The sequence below is a fragment of the Pungitius pungitius genome, chromosome 17 (genome assembly GCF_949316345.1).
Source record: "Pungitius pungitius chromosome 17, fPunPun2.1, whole genome shotgun sequence".
NCBI lineage: Eukaryota > Metazoa > Chordata > Actinopteri > Perciformes > Gasterosteidae > Pungitius > Pungitius pungitius.
This window is the reverse complement of record NC_084916.1, coordinates 16841979-16852160: the sequence shown is the minus strand read 5'-3', so window position 1 is coordinate 16852160 and position 10182 is coordinate 16841979.

The window sequence follows — 10182 nt, the reverse complement described above, 5'->3', positions numbered from 1 at the left end:
AAAAAGATTTCAGTTTGATGAGACGTGTGGAGAATTTTGGGGGATTTGGTGCAGCTTTCACGTCTTTCCTGGACTTTTTTGAAGAACAAAGTGAAACTTCTGCCCCCAAGTTGCCCAGAGAACGTGCCGCTGTGCGTTTGGTCCAATAATGTAAACACGTGGTTACGAGGTTATCGCTCATGTAAACATTTAAATATGCTCCCGTTCTCCTCGCACTGTTGATCTGTCATTTCTGAACAGGTGCTGTTTGAATACGGCTCTGTGTACATTTTGGTGCTGGCGGCGTTGCTCCTCTCCGCTGACGGTTGGTGTGTGTGTGTGTGTGTGTGTGTGTGTGTGCGTGTTTGTGTGTGTTTGTCGGTGTGTTTGAGGGAAGGAGGTGGAATGTTCCACAGTGGGGGAGGGGGGGGGGGGGGGGGGGGGGCGGTGGATCACGTTGCAAACCTCAGTAGATCTGAATTCTGCTGCCACAGTGAAGTTCTCAGAGAACTCCAGACCGTGGCACCAGCTTTTCTGCCCAAACGACATGATGGTCATCCTGCTTAGTCGCCCAGTGTGTATTATGGAATGTTAGCAGAATAACAACCACGATTTGTGTCATTCACAAATCGTGGCCCCTGGCCCCTGGGGTAGATTTTGCGTTAATATCCAGCAGTTTCAGTAAAAGTCAATTGTATGAAATCTAATTTTTTCTAAACTAGAGGACCCCATTTGGGGCCCAAACAAGGTAGAACCAGGTGAGAAACAGTATCATGATATTGATACATTTACATATAAAGTAACATATAAACTGATGGTTGCACTCAAAGGGGTTCCCCTTTACCCCCACAAGCATAAACTGTACAAATAGACAAAGTAGTTCCAGTGTTACTACACTTTTTATCACCAGTGGGTCACTTTCAGGGCAGAGGGCAGAAAAGTGTCCAAAGCAGCAACAAATTTGTACCTCGTACCCACAAAGTAACTCTCTCCTCTTAAAGTAACAGGACAACATGAATCGTTACCCGTGGGCTTTATTTGTCGGATGGATAACTGAGAAACACAAAAATGGGTCGAGTGGTTCGCTCTCCTCCTCAGAACCTGTGCTCGTGATCGCTCTCCTGCATTCTGCTGTCCGTTTAAAATAGGTGGGGGCAGAAGCCAGGTGACGTGGGCACCGCTCTTGGGGATAGTCGGTAAACTTCTGTCTGCAGAGCCAAAATCCAGTCAGTGACTGTCAGGAAGATTAATGACGGGAGGAATGAACACTAAGGAGAAAAAGGAGGTTAAGAGTTAAGGTTTCAACAGAGGAAACCAAGATGGCTTCCTGTATTCAGGACTCTGCCGCATCTCGTCCCCACAGCGTTGTCCCGTCTGCTGTTTGAACAACTGCAGGTCATTTCCTGGTCAAAAACCGAGATTCTTATGAAATGAGTTGAATGTACCCTGAAATGTTCTGATCCCTTTCTTCTTATCCAAACGTATGCAGCCGATGAGCAATTGACATTTTATTTCCTAACTCCGTCCTCTGGTTAAATGCAGTACAGACAGTAGTTGATGGCAAGAAAAAAAAACCTTCAATATCTGGATACTTAATTGAGTAAGTTCCAGCCTCCAATGTACTGGGACCACCCTCGTTGAAGTTCCTGACATCTTCCCACTGTAAGATAATGAAAAATGCTTCACCATTGATCTCCTTCCTGATGCATATCTTGCATAACTTTCACTTTTCTGAACAAAAGCTCCTCATTTATTGCCGTTATTCCCTCTTTGTCCTAACTGTCCTTAACTGGTCGCCATTAAAATGTGATGCTTAACGTTTAGAAAACCCGCCGGCATCAAAGCCTTCGGCGCGGCTTCTGCTCAAGTGAGATGAGTCCTCCTTTCAATTAAAAGCGACTCCTCGCTGCTCTTTGTTGGGCATCCTGTGTTCAGGAATTCATCGTAACCCTTTCATCGCCGCGCTCCTCATTAATGGGCTTTTCGCAGGTAATCTCTTGTCCTCTCGCTCGTATCAGAAATGCTAATGAAACCGAGTGGCCACGACAAGCTGCTGGATGTCCCCACCGAGGAAGGCCAAGGGTTTCATGCGTGAGAATTCGGCATCTTTCTGTGTCGGTTCCCTCGAGGGGACGTTTAAACGTAACCGAGGGGGTCAAACATTTTGTCGTGACTATTTTTACAGAGAATCCTGCAAGTTGTTAGACGGCTCAGTGGCTTTAAAAATAAGCTGGGAATCACATTACTTTTCATTAATACACTTCACAGTCCGCAGTGAGAGAACTGTATCTGTGTAAAAATGAAAAGGATGAATAACTTCTCAATTCAATTCTGAAAGTTAATCAAATTGCCAATTAACTGTATTAGCAAAGGGAGGCTACAATTGATGGATCCTAGATGCTTCTCTAGCTCCTGATGGAACTGTAAGGCAATTGAAATCTTCGGAGGATGACCTTTGTCTGTTAATCAGCCAATTAACTTTGAACGAGACGCTTCATTATTTACCTGCGAGTGTGCAGTTAAATAGCCGCGAAATATACGCATGCTCTCATTGGAAGTCCTGCAGGAAACAACCTCGCCGGCACCTCCCCACCCGGGCTGCTGGGAGGCCGGCCACCCTCCCCCACCCGTCTCTCCAGACATCTCAATCCACCCCCCCTGCTTACCCGTACCCGAGCTGGAGTGTCAAAAAGGAGCTGGACCAAAGCGTTCAGGGGAAGTGAAGGAATGGTGAGGCTCTAATCCACCTGAATCACAAAAGGGACGCTGGAAAGGGAGAGTTTGATAATTTCACATCATATTGTGACAGAACAATATGCAGTTCCATTCTTGGCATACATTCATTTTTAGATGTGGAGGAGAGAATACTTTAGTTAATTTTCGTATTAGTCAATATTCCCATGAGCCTTATTCATCTCTAAGAACTGTATCCAGAGAACTAACTGAACGTTTAATCTCTCAAAGCTTTCACTGTATGTATAGAATATAAATAAATCAAAGTAGCCAGAGGTTCGTGGTGATCTTTACTCTCTCTCATAAAAGGTCTCAGACTCTTAGATATATCGAGGTATCAAACCAAATCCTCACTCTCAGCGCTTCAGCTTTATCTCCCCAACAGCGCCTGTGGCCGCAGGCTGCCCCTCAGGGCGCCGACCCGTTCTAGCTCCCGACGATGCCAAACGCCAACACCAGGGGGCGTCGGCCTCCGACAGCGACTCGCGACAACGTCGCCTCACTGCGACACACGTCCAGTGGCGTCACTGGTAGACGGTCGAAGGAGAGAGAGAGATTCTGAGAGATGAGGTCTGGGATGGATGGTTCGGGTCAAAAAGAAAACGTGACTTTCACCCCGGAGACCTGAAGCCAACTCGTACTGAATCTAATAAACTCATTTGATTTGTACGAGCTGTAATTTGTAGGAATCCAATGAACTCAATTATTTTGCAATCCACGTGATAATGACCCAGTATTCATAAAGGTCGTTTATAAAAGTCCAAACAGGGTGGGGGGAGTGAAGGTGAATGGTTTGATTTATATTGATTAACTTCCGTAATAAAACAATTGAGCCACAAACACTCCCATCACTGGTTTGTCATGTGACATACTTATGAGGAGCACACGTTAATGGTGCCCCGGAGGAGCCTTGATGTTGGGAGCAGGATCACAGCGCCCCCCCCCCCCCGACATCCAAGGACGTGCCGCGTTGATTCCCGAAAGTCCTCACAGTGCTCCAGATCGGGAGGCAGATCCTGATGGGAGGGGGTAGGGGGGGGGGGGGGGGGATGTTGGATTTGGATGCATTTCAGAAAAGCACACCATATGCACTTGTCACAGAGTGGATAATCCCGAGATATGCAGGATCAAGGTTAATCTGTGGTTAAAAATGAAATGGATTCAGAACATATCAAGACACAGTATCTCTCGCTCAGCATGTTTGGGATTCTGCCAATGCAGCACATTTTGTTGAAGGACGAAAGTCATGATGACTTACTTGAGAGTCCACTCATGAAGCCCATATGGATATTTCTTCCTGGATTGTACATTCTCTTTCACCTTTTCTGTCATCGCCTTTTCTTTTGCACGAGAGTGGACCTTTGCAAGGATCATCTATCATTACATAGGATTACCATTTCTTTGCATGCTGGGATCTCTTGGGATTACAGAGAGATTAGTTCTTATTTTTTTAAAACCCCCCCGTGCCAGATCTGCCTTTATCTTTTCCATCCGGCAGTTTTGTGTAAGATGCTGAATTTCCAGCATCCTGACTGCTTCTCAGATAATTCTTTCCCATCCTCAGCAGATGCCTAAAACTCTGTGTGCGGATTCTCTTTTCTTCATTCCAATGATTTCCCAGCTTGTTAAATAGGACCTAGCACACGTAATGTGGCTCACTCTCTATATTTTTTCATGATAAGTTAACCAAACAAGCTGGAATCCCCCCGCGGTTTGAATGCTGCGGCTTATTCTGCGTCCCTAACGGCAAACAGCAGCCTGCGCTGTGTAAGAAACAACACATCATTAACAACGCAGCCAGCTACAACGGGCAAATGGCAAGGTCATGTTCGGGTGACATTCTCATTATGGAATTGACATAGTACATGAAATAAAGAGGACAAAGGGGATGCATGAAAATCACGTCACCAAAAAAAAAAAAAAGAAGCATGCTAGAGAGACATAAAGTAGAAAGAAATAGATATGATATGCTTCTCTAGGCAATGTAAAACATCTTTACAATCCCCCACAGAGTGAGATTAAAGACTGGCTGCAGGGGGGGGAGGGAAGCTGTATGGAATTAAATAACATATATCAACACCATTTAAAGGATAAAGAACACATACTTGGGCAACATTATTAGAAAGAAAAATAGTTTAAAAATACAGAATTTCCCTCCTAGCTTTTGTTTGGTCTTTGTCTTTGAGTTCTTATTCCAAAGCAGGAACGCGTGCTCGTTGGTACGCGCACTGCAGCCAGCTGTTGATCATGCTGTGGGCGTTTTGGCGTGTTTTGTTGTTTCCCCCCTGACTCGGTGCTCGGTGCACAATACTGAAAGTTAACACGGGTCTTCTCATCTTCTGGAAATTCGGCAAATAAGCACATTTCCCCCAAAAATGCAAACTTCACTGTTGAACAAAGCCTCAAACAAATCCTTCCCCTCTTTCATCCTCTGAGCGTCTCTTTGACTTGACCCCAACAAGCAAATGACACGGATGTGGCTGCTAAAGTGTGTTCACCAGCAACACTAAATTGGTGGGTATCGCCTGAATCCCCTTTTTGGAAGTCGACCTGTTGTTATTCCGGTTGGTCACCTCGAGGGAAGGTGAAAGCAAAAGTTCAGCTTCTTGAAGCCGAAGAGATGGATGCACTTTACGGGGTTTCTTTCGGCTAGATTTCCTCATCGCTGCTGATCAGAACTTTTCCCTTGTTCCGTAACTACTTACTCGTTAGATAAGGAGACATCTTGAGACCTTACTGCCGGGGAGGATGCTACAGTAAATGTTAAATGTCTCGGATCAATACCGTTACCCGCCGCTCTTCACTGCACTCTGCTCATTAGACATGTGTCCGACCTCCCGGCTTCCATCAGGCTGCTGGCAGGCAGCGTGAGCCTGCTATTAGCCCGCCTACAGTGCACCCGGGGCCCTGTGCAGCTCTACAAGCGCAAAAGACATCTACCTGAGCACAACGCAACCTGAAATCACGTCACAATTTAGGGGATGTTGTGTGAATGTTTGTCACAAATCATGGACAAACTTGTATTACGGACAAAATGGCTTCGGTGCCGGACCTTTTTGACGGCTTCCTGTGCCACGATCGGGGTAAAGACAGAGAGCAGCAGCACCATCTGCTGGAGAGACGCGTCATAATAGAAGGAAGAGGGTGAAATAATGAGGATGTATGTGTCTTAATTGCAGCACATGTCAAATACACAAGGAATTTATTCTGAATTATTATTATGTCAAAAAGGAAACAAATCCTTTGTTGGTTGATAGCAGACGTGACTTCATCAACAGTTACAGCCTCTCCTAAAAACTGATGTGAGCAGCAGGACATCTGGATCAAACCCCCTGGAGGCATCTGTACTCGTAAAAGTAGAAGAATTGAACTCTATACTGAGTGGTCCCTGCCTATAAATAAAACGTTGCAGAAAGACAATCAAATGTAGTCTGAGTGGATTACTTATGATGTCACTCGAGTATTAAACATCTGCCACGAACGTGCCCCAATAGTTTAAACCAGAGCTGTCAATAGATTTTTTTTAAATAACTAATTAATCGCACATTTTGAAATACAGCAATTGCGATTAATCGTGATTAATCTGTCTTAAACTTTAATTGTTGTCTTTTTTGAAGCAGTGGTGGTCTCCTGCAGGATGTTGAAAGTAGCCTAGCAGCTAGCTAAGCCTTATAGTTCCCCGTTAGCATTGTATTATATTTTTTGTCAACCCTTTTTTTTGAAATATAGTATGATTTTGACGACGCAGGATACAGTTGAGGAAGCCAAAGAACAGCGATTAAGGATTTAAAGCCCCTTTATGTTACGGAGCACTACCTTTATATTATATAGTCTAGTCTTCAATGTCTGCTGGTTATAATAATGAGCTGCACTTGCTTTGGAAAGTGAAAAATCCTACTTTGTGCTTCTCAAATGACGAATCAAAAAAGGAAAAGAAACTCCCCACAAAGAAGATCTGTGACGGTTTGTTTGCCTTTGTAGTATCTTTTACTCTTTCAGACGAAAAAGAAAAAAACATCACAAAGACAGAAAGACGTTACACAACAGTCCTGGAAGTCCAGTTCGGCTGCTGTGTTTGCATCACTTCATCTCCCTGATAGTAAGTGTGAAATCCTGCACATTGGCATCACGGAAGATAATGAGCCCATGTGAGATCTTATTACCTCCCAGCACCGACCGGCTCATGCAGCAATAATTACTCCCACTGGCGGCTTGCTTATTGAGGACGCCTGCCCAAACTATCACTCTGGGACTAATGGTTTCCCTCCTTCAAAAGGCAAACAATGGAATGAACACCGCTTCAATCAACCCAGAGTGATGGATTTAATGACAAAATCATTTTCCCTCCACTTTATGCGCGAGGACGAGCGACACATGCAGAATGAGATAAGTCTCGGAGGGGATGTGTGTTAGTGTGTGTGTGTGTGGGAGCCGAGCTGTAAACAACAGCGCTGCTTTTATTTACTGTGATTTCATTGTGTTTGATGATAAGTGATTGTGACCATTTGCTGTTAACTTTCAGCAAATGTAATGCATCACTATGTGCGGGCGCGGCTCCCTCATCCGTTGTTCGCCGACCGAGGGATGTCTTTAAGGTCGGGGGTGGAAAAATGAGCTCTATCGATTTCAGGTGCAGGGGGGGGGGAGTGAGGATGGAGGCAAGTGGACGGACTCCAACTAGCCTCCGTTGGATGGTGAGTTCAACGCGCAGTGACAAATGGACGGCGGGATGAGAAAGAACACCCTGAAATCAAATTGAATATGGATTGTTGCGGCCTAGATTTATGGCTGCGGGTTGCACCAGACCTCGAAGCCATGAATTGATGCAGTTCAAATGGGGTGTCGGGGGGGGGGGATTGTATTCGTTTAGGCCGCGTGTCATCGACATGTTGTCGACAACACAAACGGTGAGTCACGGTCGTCCCACAGCGGGGCTCCTCAACCCACTGCACACAGACGGGAGTAAAAGGCCCTGACGAATCTGCCTCCCTGGGCCCTGTGGACATTTTGTTTTAGGCTTTTTTCATTTAAGTGTGAGTATCCATGATTTTTGTCCATCTCATGAAAAAAAGAATCAAATCTTTCTTGTTTTTAACACCATACGTGTCGTATTCCTGTGTGCCATCAATCACAGCTGAGCTGCACTAAATGAATTCAATTAGAGAATGAAATGTTTATTCATCCGCAAACAATGCACTATATCCTTATCCTATGTACTAAAAACGGAAATACTCCGCTATACCCTTTACAATATATTTAAATGATTGATGTCTTCAGTATGAACCATCGAGTCACAGACAGTCTGGGGAGCTTTTATAGTATTTAGAGAAGGAATCCTACATTGTTGGTCCTGCTTTAAAAGACAAAAGTCCAAAGTTTTGACCAAACGACACCTTGGAACTTGGACCTTCATAATCCAGAATTTATTTTACCAGACAAAGAATAATTCTGTTTTTCTTTCGCTATCTGAGATCTATTTTTGTAGTTTCCTGCCAGCAAATCCCATGGGTCGTGATAACATCTTATCTCCTTGCTGCCACACTGGCAGATGAGGCTTACCAACTCAATCCATTGAGGCACCGTGATCAGATGATCCGACGGATTAAAACCAGTCCACAATTCATGGAAACCAAGTTTTGAAATAAGTGGAAGTGAATGCACCAGCACTCTTTTTAATGTGTTCCAGCAACTGTAGTAAGTATCAATTTAAAGAGAAATCTGAATGAATCTATTTACACCAAATCAGTCAGAACACCTACAGATGAACAAGTCTTCAACACGACAATATTTTAAGGGTCATTGTAACGTATTTTATGAACATGGATCCGGCCACAATACGCCATGTTTCCCGTTACAGTCCACACGACATATGATATGTAAGGTGATCATGTCTGCCATCACAGTGTAAAACTTATATGAATCCAACGATTAGAAGTTCCTGAGTTGAGTGAATCTATTTGAAAATGACATGATAAACTGCCTGTGAACAGATGCAATAAACCCCGAAGCAATATAAAAGCAGGAAGAAAAGAATCAATGCATTTTAACATCACTTGACCTTATGTGCCGTGTAAAAATACATCTTCAGTGCTGCTCCTTGTCCCGGATGCACACAATCAATATCTTTTCTTCATGCTATTTGTGTGTTTAAGGTGGCAGACTTTTGCCAATAAAAATAAAGAGCAGCCGCTGATAAATATTGGTGTTTTTTTTTAGTCCAATAATCTTATTTATTTTTGTATTTATTTTCAAAACTGTCTGTTCCAATAGAAAAGGTTAAAACACACATTCTAATGGGGAATGGAAATGTCCTAATTGAGAATTACACTGATTCATATTAAAACCAAACCAACACAAAGATTGAATAAGATAATTATGCAAAAGGAACATTTTTATTGTATCATCATATCTGTTTACAATAATGCTATGCTATATATATTTATATATATATATATATGTATTTGTATTTATATTTTTACATAGAACACAAGCTACAGAGGAATACACACAGTACGGTCAGCAACATAGAAAAATATTAGACTAATATTGGCACAGATGCAGAATTTATTTTACATGTTTTACATTCAACAAATAAAATAATCACATGACCCTCACAGCGACGTCAGACGTTTTTAACATTCCTTTCAAACACATGAAAGACGTTCTAGCGGCGAGCAGAAAATAATTGCACGTCAGAGCGCACACACACACACACACACACACACACACAAAACAGGACTCTGATTAAAGGGTCATCAAATACAGAAAAGGTTCAAGTCAGCTAGTTTTGAAGGTTGACAGCACAGGATCTTTTGGATTTATGGATCTCCTCTGATTTCACTCCGGCAGCAGCATAAATACAGTTAACACTCTGAGAGAATCAATGAAGAATTTATACAATAATTTGTGATACAGCGTTGGCTTGGAGGCAAAGCTTCCACGAGGTCCTCCCCTCCAGTGACCCCCGCTGACCCCTTAAACACGCACGGCCCTAAATGCAAACAAGCTAAAGATACATTATGCGTCTGTCTAGTGGGGGGGGGGAATGATGCACGGCGGCTTTCCAAAGCTGGTGGAGGTGGATTCAAGGTTGTCAATAAAGTGCACTTGCCATTGATCTAGTAGTGCAAAGGTTAAACGTAGCTCTGCGTGTACATGCGCCGGACCGCTGGGCGTGAGGGTCTGTGGCGGCAGTTTTCTAAACGTCTAAATGTAAACACCGTTTGACGGACAGCTCGGTGATCAGAGACACAGCCGTCACCCAGAAAAACCACGTCCCTCCCCCCATCCCCCCCCCCCCCCCCCCCCGGCGTCACGTCCCCCGCTCGTTTGACAGCTGATGGAGATGGAGACTCGGCCTCGGACGTGCAAACGTGGCAGAACCACGGCGGCGGGGCCCCATCACGCACACGGGCCACCCAGGACCACAGAAGCAATGACACCCCGATTAAAAAAACATAATGAGGGCTT